The following is a 17,909-nucleotide window of genomic DNA, read 5'->3' as shown; positions in this document are numbered from 1 at the left end:
GACTGCCACAAGGGTGCTGACTGTCTGAAGATGGTGAAGAATGAACTAGGAAAAAAAAAATAGACTGGAGTTGGGGTGCCAAAGATGAGAGAGAGAAAAGTGGCAACGATAGACCAAGTCTGGTCCAAAAGCCTGGGTGGATGATGGGCGGATGACACAGAGAGGCAGTTTTGTGATTTCTTTTCATATGCATTAGATGCAAGATGAAGCTGGTGAGGTGATACAGGCCTGTAATTGCAGCTACTTGGAGGCTGGAGAATTGTAAGTCTGAGATATGCCTGAGTAACTCAGGTAGACCTTGTCTCCATAAAAGTTTTATACTGCCAGGATATCCCAGAAGGTAGAAACAGGTGGATCTCTGTGAGTTCAAGGCCAGCCTTGTCTACAAATCAAGTTCAGCCAGGGCTGGTTACACTGAGTAACTCTATCTCAAAAAAATTAATTAATCAATCAAAAATAAAATTAAGAAAATATAAAGACTGGACAGGTTATGGTGGTAATAGAGATCGCTGTGTGGTTGCATGGTACATGTTTGTCTAATATTCAGGAAGCCCTAAATTCAATTTCTGTACCAGAGAGAAAAACAGGCAGAAAAAGGGAGAGATCAAAATCCAGTAAGTGGTGCTTCCCAGCAACTCAGTTGCCCTTTGCTTCTCTGCCCAACAGTTCACACCCCATGTATATCTATTTAAAAATTTGTGTTTATGTATATGAGTGTTTTGCCTGTACGTTTGTCTGTACCATGTGCATGCCTGGCTCCCAGGGAGGACAAAAGAAGGTACTAGATCCTCTGTGACTGGAGTTACAGATGGTTGTAGCTGCGTGTGGGTGCTGGGAATTGAACATGGGGCCTCTAGAAGACCACTGAGTGCTCTGAGCTACCAAGCCATCTCTGGAAACAATCTAAGTGTGTGTGTACACCATAGCATACATATGGATGTCAGAGGATAACTTAACAGTGGTCAGTTCCACCATGTGGATCCTGGGAAACGAACTTGGGCTGTCAGGCATGGCAACCATTTCATGGCCCCATACATTTTGTTTTGTTTTGTTTTGTTTTGTTTTTCGAGACAGGGTTTCTCTGTGTAGCCCTGGCTGTCCTGGAACTCACTCAGTAGACCAGGCTGGCCTTGAACTCAGAAATCCGCCTGCCTCTGCCTCCCAAGTGCTGGGTTTAAAGGTGTGCACCACCACCGCCCGGCGGCCCCATACATTTTATACCTTTTCGATTTTACCAATTTTGAGATGAGACCTCATGTGTCCCAGGCTAGCCTCAAATTTGCTATGTTGCTAAGAATGACCTTGAATTTCTGATCCTTCTGCCTCCACCTCCTTAATGCTGAGATTTTAGGATGAGCCAGGATCTCTGGTTTTATGCAGTACTGGGGTGCAACATGAGTACTGGGTAGGCACCATACCAACTGAATTTCCTTCTTAGCCTCCAAGGCACAATCCTTTTAAAGATTTGTACCAGATACTATCTTTTTTTTACTATTTTTTTTTCTTTAAGCAGAGTCTCTCTATGTAGTTCTGGATGCCTGGAACTCATTATGTAAAACAGGCTGGCTTGAGATTCACAAGAGATTCACCTCTGCCTCCCTAGTGCTGGGATTAAAGGTGAGTACCACCACATCTGTCCATCAACAGTTTTGTTTGCTTGTTTAGTTGATTTGATTTGCCAAAACAGGATTTCTCTGCATAGCTCTGGCTGTCCTGGAACTCACTTTGTAGACCAGGGTGGCCTTGAACTCAGAGATCTGTCTGCCTCTGCTTCTAAGTGCTGGAATTAAAGGTGTGCACCACCAAGCCCAGCCTCCCCTTTTTTTCTTTGTTGTTGTTGCTTTTTTTAATCATTTTTTTTTTTTTAAGAAAAAAGCACCTATACCCTACCTCTAAAAACTAACTTCTCCTACTCTGGGGCCTACAAAAGGAAGCCCTGGGTGGTAACCACCAGCTCTTGGGCTTTAATTCTTTTTTTTTTTTTTTTTGGTTTTTCGAGACAGGATTTCTCTGTGTAGCCCTGGCTGTCCTGGAACTCACTCTGTAGACCAGGCTAGCCTCAAACTCAGAAATCCACCTGCTTCTGCCTCCCAAGTGCTGGGATTAAAGGCGTGTGCCACCACGGCCCGGCTTGGCTTTAATTCTTTAAACAGGACATCAAGAACTCAGAAACAGCCAGCACAAACAGGAACCACTGTCAACAGGATTGGTGAGGCCAGAGGTTGGAACGGAGGGATGAAAGGTAACTGGGTTTGGTAAAGTTTAATACAGGGATTTGTGATGACTTTAAAGGGACCAAACTCAGATGGGCAGGTAAAGCCCTCTGCACAAGCCCGATGACCTGTGTTCAAACCTCGGATCCCTTAGTGAAAGGAGAGAACCAACTCCTCCAAATTATCCTCTGACCTCCGCACATGCACTCTGGCATGTGTACACCCACACTTATCTTCCAGGTGTGCAGGTGTCCTTTCCAACAGCTCCTCACAAAGTCAGTAGTGGGGGCTGGAGAGGTGGCTCAGCAGTTAAGAGCACTGATTGCTCTTCCAGAGGACACAGGTTCAATTCCCATCACCTACATGGCACCTCACAACTGCCTGCAACTCCAGTTCCAGGGGATCCCACACCCTTACACACATGCACACAAAATAAAAGTAAAGAACAATTTTAAAAAGTTGACAGTAGTAGCATGAACAGTATGGGAAAACCACAATCTGATAGAGAGGCAAATTCAAAGATGGCAGTCGTCTCTGCAATAGTGCTGGGCAATAACAGGAAGGGACCTAGGGGAAAGGTCAGCTCCCAGCCTAAGAAGGCAGAAAATGAAAACCTTTCTCTGACTATAACTCAGTGAGACCTGTCCAGGGGACCCATGACCTGGAGCCACCAGCCAGCCACATCTTTTCTTTCTTTCTTTTTTAAAAATCTTATTTACTCTGGTGTGGGGGTACACACCTTTAATTCCAACACCTGGTGCTCAGGGAGGTCAGATGGCACTAAATCCCCCAGAACTGGAGTTAAAGACAATTGTGAGCAGTCCTGTGGGTGATGGGAACCAAACTTAGGTGCTCTTAACCATTGATCAGTCTGTCCAGCCCAACCATAGTTTTCAAGGTGTGACGTGTGTTAAGGCTAGCCGTGCCCCAAGAATAGTTTTCTTTCTAGTAACAGGTTATTCTTCCATTCTCTACTTCTGTGTATCTTCTTCATTAGGGACACGTTACTGGGAAGCCTTTTGTCATTCAGTTAGTTACATCTTGTCACAATGTGTACACATCTTTGTTATGAAAACCCTCTGTAAGGTCTGGTGGGCTGGCTCAGCTGTTAAAGAGAGCACCTGCTCTCTTGCAGAGAACCTGGTCATCTGTCATTCCAGCTCCAGGGGAAACCTATGACCTCTTTTGACTCCTGCAGCTACCAGGCATGCACACGGGGCACATACAGGCAAAACACTCGTACAAATAAATCTAAAAAAAAAATTTTTAAAGAAAATCCTTTGTAACCTCATTTCATTTTACATATCTAAGAACGCAATTCTGGAGTGCGTGGTATAGGTTGGTGGCAGAGCACTGGCCTAAAATATGCAGGGCCTTGAGTTCTATCCCCAGCTTTACAATATATAAATACATTGATAAATTATTCTGAGAATCGGTGAATCAGCAATACCAAAATACCAAAAGAGCACAGAGACAGCAATGAAGAATGCTACCCTTCCTCCAGGATCCTTCCATTCTATCTGTGTCTTCTGTGGTTTTCTTTTGGTTTGTTTTTGTTTTTGAGACAGGGTGTCTCTATGTAGCCCCAGCTGGCTTTGAGCTCAACATTTAGACTAGGCTGGCCTCAAACTCACAGAGGCCTCTGCCTCTGCCTCCCAAGGGCTAGGATTTAAGGAGGATGCCATCTCATCCAGCACTGTCTTTGAGGAAGTGGGTTTTGCCTTGACTCCAGCCTGAGTGGAGGTTTGAACCCTCTTGTCTTTCTCTGAGCTATGTAGTCTTCAAGGTGAACTCAGCAGTGCAGGGATCTGCTTGTCTCATCTTGGACATAAGATGGAGAGGGGTAAAGCAAGGCAAGACAAGTCCGAGACAAACAGGTTAGAGGACTGGACAATCCTCGTGCCATCTCTCTAAGTCACTCAGCCTTCTTCGGCCTTTTCAGATCCACACCTCAATCTAAGTGAGGCTCAGTGGAGCCAGCTCAGCAACGTAACATGTTAGCAGTATCATTCACAGTACTGGGTGTATGTGGGGACCTGACACACGGTTGAAGAATTAAATATACACATTTCACAACTTGCAAGGTCATGCTTGAATTTATGAGGGATTCCAGGTCACCTTGGAATAGGAGAGACCCTGACCCCACCCCCACCCCGGTTGTTTCAAGCCACTGTCTGCTCTCAGAGGCATCTAGTGCCCTAATACAAGAGATATACAAATACGGAGACTGGAGGAAACAAAACAACAGGGACACGTTGAAACATACAACTCTTCAACTTACTTCCTGCCAAGAGCCTGGGTGCCGTGTGAGACACTATCCCAGACTCAGGAGCTGACAGTTCCAGTAGAAGTGGGAGGTACAGCCCAGTCCATTGCTAGGCTCTAACAGACCACCTTTAGCCTTTAGCTCCAGGCCGCTGACTGCCGCTCTAGTCACCTGGTTGGGGACTATTCCACGTGGTGAATGTGAGATTGTCCACAAGGGGGCAGTATAGGACCATAGATGAAATCCAGCTGCAGCAGGCTGGCGGGCCAACTTACAGCAGCTCTGCTTCCCTCCCTTGGGAAGATTCTGCAGCCACCCACCCAGCCACCTCTCATTCCTTCTGGAATCTGCAGATCTGCAGATGCAGCCCCTGGATTTTAGGTTGGTTCAGGTCACCCTGGACTAAAGACTCCTAAGGTGCTGGTGAGACGTCTTTCCCCAGAGAAGAAAAGGTCAATCAATCCCTGGGCACCACTGGGCACAGCTTCTCTGGGTCACTTCCAGGTTTTCCAAAGCCGAGGCTTCTGGTGGTTAAAGGGACAGATTTCAACTCTTAAGTTTAAATTCTGACTTCCACAGGCTAGGAGAGCATTTCTCCTCACTGAATCTAGGTTGGCAGCCCCCAACATGGAATGAGGAGGAAGCCCCCCAGTGCCCAGGCTGGAGGCTGATGGTCAGTCTAGATGTAGCACAGTGGTTGGGGCCAACAGAAATGTCCTGGTCACCAACATCACAGCTGGGGAAGCAGAGTCCTTCTGAGAGCCCACAGCCCAGAGGAAAGCTACTATGGTTTAGGTACACACTAGGATCCAGAAGTTTTTTTTCCATGAGGCCATGCAAGAATACCTATGACATCCAGGTGACATAAAAGTCCCTGACTTCTCTGGCCAACAATTTACTTGGAATGTCTAGAGTCTGGGCTAGGGGTGGCTTTTCCACTCAGACCCTCTTTGCAACCTTCAGTAAGCCCGTAAAGGAGGTATGTGTTATGTGTGTCCCTGGGAGAGGGACAGGCTCCTACCAGCTCAGGTCAGGGCCATGCTGTTGCTCTGGGAAGACAGGCTAGCAGGTGAGAACTAAGCTCAGAGTTAGAAACTGAGCAGACAGGAGGGCGGGAGGAGAGGGGGACTAGGTGAGCTCAGGAAGGCAGAGCAGATCCCTGAAGTGGCTCCCCCTCCCACCTCCAGACACAAAAGGAGGGTAAGGCCACTCTTTTTTTTTTTTTTAAACAAAGAGCATCAGTACAGGAAGAATGAAGCTGCGAGCTGAGAGGGACACCCCTCTCCTTTCCCTCCCCAGCAGCCTCCACTGGCCCCAGCAATGCCGTTGCCTTGGCAACCACAACCCCCTTCCAGTTCCCCTTTCTCCAGTAACCCCTTCTTGCCGGGATTCCCCTCTCATCTTCCCCATCACTCCCACCCCCAGTCCAGGCTAAAGGGCCTGGGGATAGGGGAGGGAAGACTCTGCTCACCAAGCAGCCCTGGGGTTAAAGCTCTGACTGCCTCCCAGGACCTCCCCTCCCTGGGGATCATTTGGAAGGCTCTTGGACTAGGAGAGAGGGCAGGATGACCTTTCAAAGAATTCCTCTGAATGGATGACAGGACTATCAAGGCCCAAAGACTTCAAGCTTCAGCTCTCTGCGATCCTGCCCTCTTCCAGTAGCCTGCGGCTGTGACCTGGGAGCCTCCCTTGCCAAGTTTAGGGAACCAATCCCTGAAACAGGGGCCTGAAGATCAACAGGCTTATGGGGAAACCAAGGCAGGGAAGGAGGTAGTTTGGTGGCAAGAGGGAAGTATGTGGCAAACTTAGGCAGGGAAGAAAAGGGCTGAGGCATGCCAAGCCAGTAAGGCCACAGAAGGAATAAGACAGTAGGGGAAAGGAGCGTCTGGCAGTTCCTCCTAGAGGGTCCTCAGAAAGCTTGCCCTGCCCCCATCAGCTTCTGGACTCCAAGAGGTACCTGCTTCCTCAACCCAAGGCAGCATGGGCTGAAAGGAGAATGAAACCTGCCTCTAGTCCCAGAAGCTACCTGACTGAACAGGACTAGTGGAAGATCTGGGGGCCCCTAAACACCTTACATAAAAGGGAGATGTGGCAGTGGGCATTGGGGTTCCCATCCCAGAATACTTATTTTCTAGCTGGAGGGCACTGGGTAGGACACTCAACCAACTGTCCAGGAGCTGCTAAGCCTTCCCATTGCCTCTCCCCTCCACACAGGGTGGGAAATTCTTTCGACATTGTAGATACAAAGGAACCTTTGGGCTCCACCTGGCAGATTAGCCACTGTCTTTGTAAGGCTCAGGTTCCAAACTTGTGTCTGATTGGGAAAGCACAACTGCCACCACCAAGAGGCTGGAGGCTGCAGAACACAGCACCCAGAGTGGAGAAGTTGGGCAGAAAGGGAGCAGGAGATGAAGAAGCAGCCTGGGAACCCTCTTGTGAGGGTTGTGGAGTCAGACAGAGGGAAGGAGGACATAGAAGGGTGGACAGGACAAAGGCCAGGTGTTTCCCCACAGTCCTCCTGATCCAGACTTCCTTGAACTAACTATCTCTCTCTCTCTCTCTCTCTCTCTCTCTCTCTCTCTCTCTCTCTCTCTCTCTCTCTGTGTGTGTGTGTGTGTGTGTGTGTGTGTGTGTGTGTGTGTGTGTTCTGGGAAGTTTTGCATGGTTATGATCAGACCTTGCTACACACTCCACTCACTGGGACTTAACACTATGATGCATGTAAGACTGACTGGAGTTCCAGAAAGCGAGCTGAGCTTTTTCTTCTCCATCAAACTATTCCTGAGTACTCTCCTGGGCTTGAACTCTGAGGACAGCTTGAGGAAGGAAGTTGATATCTTCTTTGTAAATTGCTCTCAGGTAGAGGGAGTTGAGGCAGCAGTGGCAGCTGGGAGATGTAGAGGGCCCTCATTCCCAAGAGGCCCCCCCATCCCCATCCCCATCTCTGTCATTAGGAAATTCTCTACATTCTCAGGCACTCTCACATAGCCAGAATCCTTCTCCAGCAGCTTGTTGCCCTGAGCAAATGCCCAACTCCACCATGGGGGATTGTGGTGAGGTCCCAGGACCAACCCATTCGAAGCATCTACAAGACCTTGACCCAGTTGCTCATACGGGTACTCTCTGGCCCTGGTTAATCCCCAGACTACTCGCCTGTTCCTAATGCTTGACAGTTGCTTTGGCCTCTGCCTCTCTCTTGGTAACTCCTGAAGACCAGGAGCTGACAGCCAGAGTCAGCGCCTTCTCATCCTGTCTGATGATTCACTCAAAAGACAACGGTGACTTGAGCCCTACATGGTGGTGGTCTGTACCTGTAACTCCACAGTGCTCAGGAGATACAGAAAGATGAGTACACTGGATACAGCCTAGGCTACAGGAAACCTTACTGAAAGAGAAGAAAGACAAGAAGGAGAGGGAGGAATAGAAGGGAAGAAGAGAAGGAAAGATGGATGGATGGATGGATGGATGGATGGATGGATGGATGGATGGAGTAGAAACCCAGACAAGCAAAATAAAGGCTCCTCTACCCTACTCCCAAATCTCCCCTATTGCCGGTCCTCTTGGTGCATTGCTTGGAATGGATTTGGGATGAGGGTGTGGCTTGGGGTGGAGACTGGAGCAGGACCGGTGTATTGGGCTGAAGGCCAGAGTCTGAGAGGTGGCAATAAATGGCATATGGAGACCCGACCCGACACTTTAACAACGCACACCAGCCCTGGAAGCCAGCGCGGGAGAGGACTGTCTCACCGCCTGCTGCCCGCCTGGCACCCAGCCCGCGCAGCACTGGTTTTAATCGGTCGCTTTCCGCAAGCAGCTCCTGGAGGCGCGGGGGCGGCTTCCCCTTGACTTGAATCTCCTGGAGGAGGCAGTTTGGCTAAAAATAACTTGAATCGTTGCGGCTCCCACCCTGGCGCAGAGGAGGGGCCTGGGGGTGCGGGGGCGGCATTGTAGGGAATGTGGCAGCAGCCAGGAGGGGGTTCCCTGAAAGGAAGCCGAGAAGAGTGCGTGCTGGCAGGTGGAAAAGGGTGCAGTCTGCAGAGGGAGCGTGGTCCTTTCTCATTTCCCTCTAGCCTCCAGGTCTATGCCTCAGGTGTGGGGCTCCTGGAGCAGGGGTGGAGGCAGGTAGCTATCACCCCTGATCATCTGTATTGGGATGACTGGCCTGGCTGAGGTGTGGCATGGGGGCTCTTTGCAAGAGCATAGTCTGTTTGGACAAGAGCATCCTCCCCACCCCCCACCCCCCACCCCCATGCACTCTGGCTTTTCGCCTGGAATGCAGGCCTACCAGGCATCAGGCAGAGGCCTGCATCTGGACTTATTCCTTGTGTGAGACACTGAACCCAGCATCCCCGTCTGAAAATTAGGTGGGCCTATGAAACCAGACATGGGACTCCGTCCCCACTGTGCAGGACACGTCTCACCTGTCTATAGTGAGTCAGGCTCTTCTGTCAGCTGAAGGGGCTACCCTGTGACCACCCTTCAGAGCACAATGGGGCATTGTCAGACCCGGAGTCCTCTGGATAGAGAAGGCTTGGTGGGGAGCATGGGGGACCCACGGGTTTGTGGAGGGTAGACAGCTGTGGCTGGAGGCTGGAACATATGTGGTATATTCTGGGCGCTGAGACTGTTCTACCTGCAGTGATTTTATCAGAGCCATCCCCAGCTCCCTATACCAGGGCCACTGGGACACAGGAACACAACTGGCCAGAAGGTGAGCCCAAGGCAACTCAGCAAGAGGGCAGTATGGCAGTCATCTGGAAAGGGGGGGTGGGTCACTGAAGCACTTCAGGGTAGACTGGAATGAAGAAGTTGAAGCAGAAGCAGGGACATCAACATCCTAACTAGCCTCCACTGAGCACCCTCTGGTCCTCCCTAATGTCCCTGAGGGGATAGTACTGAGGTTATCTGTCCTCCCTTCATGAAGACACTGAAGCCGTGAGGGGGAACTCACCTAACCTGATGGCTGGACATCTGAGACCAGCACCTCCTGGCATCAGGTCTCCTTTTACTCTTTCTTCTTGTTCTTAAGTTCGGGCCAGCAGAATCTGATGTGTCTGTGGAGGAGTGGAGGTGGAGCACATGGGTCCTGATGTGAGACATTACCTGCATTTGTGTCTCCAACCCAGCACCCCCTCCCCCAGGACTCACCCTTGGCTGCCACAGAAGCCCTGTGGCTAGGACCTGTTGGTGGACACAAGGGGTCCAGGGAAAGAAAGACGTGTGTATCTACCTGCCTAGGAACAAGACCAGTGATATCTCCAAGAACAAGAACCCAGCCCAGCTCTGGGGACATTTTTAGCAGCTCTGTTCCTAAGCAGAAACTAGGAACTCCAGGAATAGCAGCGACAGAATTCAGAAATCAACTGCAGCTCCCCTAGCCACAGAAGCCAATCTGTGAATCCTATACCCTTCTTATCTTATTTTATTTATTTATTTATTTATTTATTTTTGTTTGTTTTTTCTAGACAGGGTTTCTCTGTGTAGCCCTGGCTGTCCCAGAACTTGCTCTGTAGAACAGACTAGCCCTGAACTCAAAGAGATCTGCCTGCCTCTGACTCCAGAGTGCTGGGATTAAAGGCATGCACCGTCACTACCAAATCGTGTTAATGGGGGGATGAGGCAAGCAAATTGCAAGAGGTTAGTTACATTCAGTTCAAAGCCCCAAATAAAACTAAACAATATAGTCTGAGGGTTTGATATCGACATGATAGAACTGCTAAGAGGCTAGGAAGTGACAAACAGTGATTTGTGACACTGCCGAAAGCAGGGTTGGGTGAAGGAGGCACACCAGGAAGCTTCTGCCCATGGATGGGGAGACACAAATGTTAGCAAGACAGAGCCAGTCCTAGACCGCAGGGAGCTTGTGCCCTGGCAAAGTGGGTTCATGTCTTTATTTAGGTCTGGGGTAGATCACAAGTGTTCCTTACAGTTATTCATTGCCCTTTGTAGGTGTTGTTTATGTCAATCCTGTTACATTGAAACATAAACTAGGGATAGACACATAGTTATAACAGATAAACAAGGGATAGACACACAGTTAATTGACTTCCTTCATCTGAGTACAAAGTACCACACAAGTAAATTGTTTCTGAGGACTGAGCTCAACTGTAGACTCTTCTTACTTTTAGTTGCTGGGATTAGTTACTTGTCTGTCTGTCTGCTGAGACTGAGTTTCTCTCTGTAACAGCCCTGGCTGTCCTGGAACTCACTTTTGTAGACCAGGCTGGCTTCCAATTCAGAGATCTACCTGCCTCCCAAGTGCTGGGATTAAAGGCGTGTACCACCACCACCCAGCTGAGTTGCTTTTCTGTTGCTGGGATCAAGACAACTGAGACCAGCCGGGCAGTGGTGGCGCAGGCCTTTAATCCCAGCACTTGGGAGGCAGAGGCAGGCGGATCTCTGAGTTCAAGGCCAACCTAATCTACATAGTGAGTTCCAGGACAGCCTGGGCTATAAAGAGAAATCCTGTCTCGAAAAGAAATTACAAAAAAAAAAAAAAAAAAAAAAAAAAAGACAACTGAGACCAAGACAACTTAGAGAAGGAAGAGGTTTGGGGGTTTACAATTCCAGAGGGATAAAAATCTGTCATGGTGGTGAGGTGTGGATGCAAGTCGTAGGCACAGTGGCAGGAGAAGGAACCTGAGCTATCACTTCTTCAGCCATAAGTGTAAACCAGAGAGAATGAACTGGAAACGGGGTCAGGTTATGAATTTTCAAAGCCTCCGTGAAGCCTCCATTACCTCTTCGCAAACAGTGCCTCCAACAGGGAATCAAATGCTCAATTCCTTGAGCCTCTTTCTCAAAACCAATAGATACCTGATAGCCTACTCTAGCTGAATGTCGCATGGAGCCATTCTTGAGCACCCATCCTGAGTAGGTCCAGATGCGGCTTAAAGCGTCAGGCTGGTAGGTGGACTGGAACCCTATGTCTGAGGGAGCCAGTGTCAGATGGGGAGATAAAATACAAGGGACAAAGAACAGGGCCTGGTAAGTTCCTTCTACTGGCCTAAGCCTCTAATAGTTTGAACAGAAAACAGGGTGGGAGGAGACACCCGTTCCCTGTCTCAAGCTGCAAATCCCCACTGTGTGCACATGGTCTGGCGAACAACCACCATTCATCCATCCTTCAGCCCACCATTCACACAGCCATACAGCTAACATCTGTGACTGGCAGGATAATGGCTCCCCAAAGATGTCCTAATCCCCAGTACCCACAGTCGTTACACAGCAAAAGCAAGTTAAGGCAGCAGACAGGATGTAGGTTGCTAATTGTCTGGAGTCAAAATAGGGAGATTATCTTGGATTTTTCCGAGGGGACCTAATGTTGTCACAAGAGTCTCAAGAAGAAAAGGGTCTCTAAAGAGTGGTCTAGAAAAATACAGTGTGAGAAGGATTTGGCCAGCATGGCTGAGTCTAAAGATGAAAAACACAGGGCCAGAAGACATGGGAAATGAATGGGAAGTCTTGAGAGATGCTCCAGGAGAGAGTCTGGAATGTAGCCCTCCCTGGAAGAGTTCAGCCTATGGAGACTCCCTTTCCAGAATAAATTCGCATTGTTTCAGTGCTGCTAAATTTGTGGGAATCTCTTCAGCAGCTGTGGGAACTACACATCCTGTTCATTCATCCAGCCAACCATCCATGGCTTTCCCACACACGCACTGAGCTGCCACACTGTGGAAGAGAATAGTGACTACCTGCCTCGAGCACTCCACCCACTGGGGAGGTGGACACAGGGTTTCCATTGGAGATCTCTCCTCTGATGGTAGGAGTGAGGCTTTTGGAGAGGATTATGGGACCGTCCGTGGCTTGCTGGGTTTTTGTGTGCACTGTAGCTGAGTTCACTGTCACTGTCTTCAGACACACCAGAAGAGGGCATCAGATCCCATTACAGATGGTTGTGAGCCACCATGTGGTTGCTGGGAATTGAACTCAGGACCTCTGGCAGAGCAGGCAGTGCTCTTAACCGCTGAGCCATCTCTCCAGCTGGGCTTATTGGTTCCTAGTAACAGGAATGAGACAGACTATTGCAGAACAGTTGTGAGTCTATGCAGCTAGCACCTTCCCTGAGGGCTGCCTGTTTACTGCCTCTGCCATCACGTCCTCAAGACTGTAGAGCTCTTAATCCTGCTCAGTGAGTAGGCAAAAAGATAGGTCCAACCAGGATGTCCTCCTGGGGTGACATCTCCCTCCTCCTCCATAGTGCAAGGCCTCTGGCTGTCCTACCACTCAGCCTTGCTCGCTGGGCTTCTGGCCTATCCGCTAGTAGTAGTTATGCCTTCGGGATGATTGGTGGTATCTAGGATACCTGCTCAGGGGGTTAGACTGAGCTGAGTCCAGAGAGTGTGTGATTGCGGATGATGGACCATTCTGAGGTTTTACAACCTCATCTATGGAAGGAGACTAACGATGCCCCCTTCTCCCAGAGTCAGCCAAGGCAGAGAGAAACTGACACTGAAGCCCAGCCTGCTCAGGCCCTGGTATAGTCAACTCCACAACCACTGCCACTTGGGAAAGGTGACATTGCTATACTTCCTAGATTGTAAGTGTGTGCACAGAGTTGTCATGCTCCGTGAAGCTGAGGTAGGGGGTTAATGGCATTTAGCCACTTTTGTGAGGAAAGTATAAATGTCAAATATCATCCCTGAGGTCCAGGCATTGATTTGCCAGGGTACAGTTCTGTAGAGCCTCATCATGGCAGAGCCGGCAGGCCTTCGCCTAAGTGCTGCCTTGGGCCTTGTAGGCCATGGGCACTGTCCTTACCAGGCCCAGCTCATGTTACAGTCTTCCAGGAACAGCCTGTACCTTGGTGTGACTCTGAGAATGAGCCAAGAAGCTGTTGGCCATCCTAGTCCAATGTCTTCAAAGGCAAGACGTGTGTCTGGCCACATCCAGCTGATGTTTTAGGCCAAGAGTGTGGCCTGAGATAGCCTCTGGGCAAGGATCCAGGTGACTTGGTATACAGAAGTGGGATCAGGGTTTAACACTAAGAAGGAACAATGGCCGCTCCAGGTAGAATTTTAGGCAAACTTGTGTGTGGGGGCAGAGTCTCCTTTCAGGGAAGTCCTCATGGGGGTAACCTGGGCACCCTGTTTATGGTCACTCACTGAACACGAGTGACTTTTTTTTCTACATACGAAAGCATAGCTTTCAGCTGCTGGGCCTTTCTGAACCTAACTCCCATGGTGAGGAGTCACTGGGGCGAGCATGCTGCCATACTTACAAGAGAATCAGAGTGTTGGTCCTGGCCCTGTCTTTGCCTCCGGATAGTACCCTATTTCTCCAGCCTTGTTTATTCCTTTTAGAAAATGGGGCTATACCGAGTAGCCACATTTGTGGAACTTACAAGACCTGGGGTCTGTATCCAGACAACTTTTGTATCTCTCTCATTATTCACCTGATTCCGGGTGAGTCAGCTGAGAATTCAACAGGCAGCAGGCTGCCTGAGGGCACAGAGTCAGTGATTGGCAGAAGCAAGCTCTACCTACGGCTGGCTGACTGAGCTGAGGCACGGAGAAGGGGGAAGTTGAATTGGGGTGGGTGTTAAGCTGTCTGACTCCCTCCCTTTACCCCTCTTACTGCCCTTTCTCCCAGCTGTGCTTTCTGCCACCTCCAGACCCTAAAGGTGACATCACATGGAAGACTTCTAGACTAGGCCATATCTTCTTTCTCCAGGTGAGCGCCACCTTTTTGGGTCTGATGGCTGGTATCAGAACAGAACACAAACACACACACACACACACACACACACACACACGCACACACACAACCTGGTGATTTACCTTGGCCAGTGTCAGCTAGAACTGAGAGCACAGAACAAGTTTCCCTGTTGTATTAACATCCTGGGGTGGGGCAGGGGATAAGTTCGGGATATGACAGGCAACACTTATAAGTACAGGTCCTAGGTTCAAGATCCTACACATGCTACACTGTCACAGGAACTTTGGAAAAATCACTCATTTGCTATGCCCACCCCCTGACACACATGTATTCTAATTGCCTAACAAACATAGCTCTCCCTCTGAATTTTACACCCAGCTGGATACCGTAGGGAGAGGACACGGAGCAAGGCCTGGGCCGCCTTTGGAGGTTAGACAGGTGAAAGCACGTGGCCAGTTGAATAAGATCAGCCAGACAATGACTCTGGTGTCTGCAACGGTGCCCTGAAGGCACAAGGGCACAACCTGTTCTAATAAATAGTGATGTGTCAACTCAGTTGGGCTCAGGTTTTGTGGGGTGTGTGTGTGTGTGTGTGTGTCTGTGTGCATACATGTGTGTATGTGTCACAGGGCTGGCTCTCTGGGAAACAGTTAGCAGAAGCCTTGAGGCCCCACATCTCCGAGGTGGGTACTGCATGTGTTTGTCAGGAAATACCTGGGTACCTAAGCAATGAGGGCTGCGGAGCACCCGTGGCTACACAGACGTTGCTCTCGAGTCAGTGAGGAGGAGAGAAGAGAGATTCAGTGGCCGTGTGCTCTAGACGAAGCTCTCAGCCTCTGGCCTCGGGCCACAGTGAATCTCAAAAGCTAACCCAATGAAGAAGAAGCTCACAAAGGGTTCCTAGGCCTTTCTCCGGCTGGGAGTAGGTCCTCCACACGACACCCCCCTCCCCAATCCTGAAGTTGTACTTAAAGACAAGGATCCACATGACTTTTGTCAGCTCTCAAATGCCAGTCTCCAGCCATGTCAGTGCAATCCTGCCTGTCTCTCACCTATCTTGGTGCTTCCTCTGATGGGCCAGGATGGCACTGGGATGCCTCTCTGAGGCCCACTCCAGCCAACCGGCCAGGTTTCTTTAACTTAATTTCTTTTTCTTGTTGTTCGAGACAGGGTTTCATGTAGCCCAGGCTGGTCTCAAGTTTGCCACATAGCCGAGGATGGCCTAGAACTTCTGATTCTCTGTCTCTCTCTCTCTCTTTTTTTTTTTTTTTGGTTTTTCGAGACACGGTTTCTCTGTGTAGCCCTGACTGTCCTGGAACTCACTCTGTAGACCAGGCTGGCCTCGAACTCTCGAACTCAGAAATCCACCTGCCTCTGCCTCCCAAGTGCTGGGATTAAAGGCGTGAGCCACCACCGCCCGGCCTGTCTCTCATTTTCTATATGCAGGGGTTGCAATGTGCACCATGGGACCCTGTGTTTGTGCAGCTCTCGGAATGAAGCCAGGGCTTTGTGCATACCATTACCAACTGGGCATGTCCCTAGACTGGTAAACCTACCTAGCATCTTGACTTCTCAGGGCTGGGTATGCTTTTCTGAGTAGCTGGCAATTTTGGGACATCTCCCTCCCTCCCTCCCACCCCCACTCCCACCCCACAGCCATCATCCAGAGAGATAGTGGATGGAATTTTCAGTTCCACAACAGAATCAGCAAGGAGCCTTAGTATGGAAATCAGCAAACCCAGATATTTCCTGCAAGCTGGTTCTTCATGATCTCACTTCTTCCTTTAGACTCCGACAGACAGCAGGTCCCTGTATGTTCAGGATGAGACAGACGCAGCCCATGTCTCTGCCCTGCCCACTGAACCACCCAGCTTCCTGCTTATCATCCCAGGGCAGAGCCCATCTGACTCTCTCCAGTCAGTTGCCTAGTGCACAAGAGCTGCTTGGGAATCTACCTCCAGCCCCCAGATGTGCCACTAAGCTGCCCTTACCTGACTCAGCCTGATCATTCCGGTTTTGATAGGGTTCCAGAACTTCCCAACAGAGCCCTCTCCTTGTACCTCCCCCGAACACAGGCTGTCCATCAATCTTGTTCTCTTTAGTTCTGTGTAGAAGGGATGGATCCCCAAGGACAGATCTAGCCTACACAGCTCTTGGGGGGTACATTCAGGCCCTCAACTTCATCTCCTCAGCTATATCTGGTACCTCCTCCCTGAGGAAGTCATGCAGAGACCCTGAATGGCTTCATCACCCTCTCACCTCCTGAATCCCCACTTTGGGTCCCATGTAACAACCCGTGTTCTTCATCCCATCACGGTGGATACCTCAGTGTCCATCTCATGCTGCTCAGAGTTGCCTCGGGCAGGAGAAAAGAGAGTCCAAGGTCTGGGAAAGAAGTGGAGGTTAGGGGGTCTGCATGGGTAGATCCTAGCCCCAAGTCTCTGTAACCTGAGGTGGAGGCAGAGACTGGAGGTGGGGAAATGGCAGGGGCTGGTCCCCGGTCCAAATTCAGGTCACTCCTGGCCTGCTCAGCAGCCGTTCAGTAATTAGGGGCCAGCAGGACATGGGCAGGCGGGTGGCAGAAAGCCTAATTGTCTGATTTCTCAGGTAATTAACAGGCTGCTGTCTGGCCTGTCCCCACAGGGCCCCAGCATCCGCCACCCCATCCCCTGAGCAGTCCTAGCTGCCTAATGAGGCCAATTACTGAGTGGTGTCTGGGCCCTCATTAACCACCTAGAAAGGTCATGCGGGATTGGCACCAAGGGGAAAGGCTTACTTAGCCAGCCATGGAGCTAGCACCTCCACCCCCATTCCAGAGAACAGGCCACAGGTCGCTGTTGCAGCCCCTTAAACCATAACCTGTTTGACAGCTGCTTCATAACGGCCTCTCTCCACTCAGGACGCTAGCTGCAGTTCAAATCTCCCTTGCCACCTTCAGCAAAGTGGTCTTGGGTATTTAATTCCTCTGCCTGGTCTTCAGGCTCCTGAAGAGAGCATGTGTGTAAACCTCTGGTGTACACTAGGTGTCTCACATATGCTCAATGCTTGCACCCTTCCTACAGGCCGATACTTGCTGCACTTGTGAGGGAAGCCAGAGAGGAGACGGTTTGTGGTCACGAGTATGTCAGAACTCCATTCTGTAGAATACTATCCTGAAGGCCAAGGAGAGTGGGGACAGCCCCAAGGAGTCACCCAGCAGAGTATGGTATCCTAGGAATCAGAAGAGAGTAGACAGGCCAGGGAAGTGATCTAGAAGAAGATTGGCCATCAGGAACCCTGAGCTGGCAGAGGAGAAGAATCCCCAGGGAATGGGATGATTTAAGTCCATAGTAGTGATCTGGAGACATAGGTCAGCAGTTAAGAGTACATTCCGTTCTTGCAGAGGACCCAAGTTCAGTTCCCAGAACCCAAGTCCTTCAGTTTACATGTTTGTAACTCTAGCTCCAGGGGATCTGATGCCCTCTTCTGGCCACAGCAGGCTCCTGCACCCATGTGCACATACCTACACAGATGCATACGTGCACACATAATTAAAAATAAAATAAATCTTTAAAAAATAAGACCCTGGTGAAGCCAGAGAGCCCTCACCCTCTCTGAACCCTCAGCCTCCCTTTACACTTCAGGATCTGAGAGTGCACAAGCTGTTCCCAGGCAGGATCCCTGCCCCTCCCCCCTCTTTTTGGCCTGTTTGTGCCCTTTGTGCTTGGTTCAGGAAATTCGATGAGCATTGTCCCCCAGGATGTTGAATTATTGGGGCTTCTGTAGTTTCTTGG

This window comes from Grammomys surdaster, unplaced genomic scaffold, assembly GCF_004785775.1.
Source record: "Grammomys surdaster isolate TR1022 unplaced genomic scaffold, NIH_TR_1.0 126131, whole genome shotgun sequence".
Taxonomy (NCBI): domain Eukaryota; kingdom Metazoa; phylum Chordata; class Mammalia; order Rodentia; family Muridae; genus Grammomys; species Grammomys surdaster.
This window is presented reverse-complemented; position numbering follows the sequence as displayed.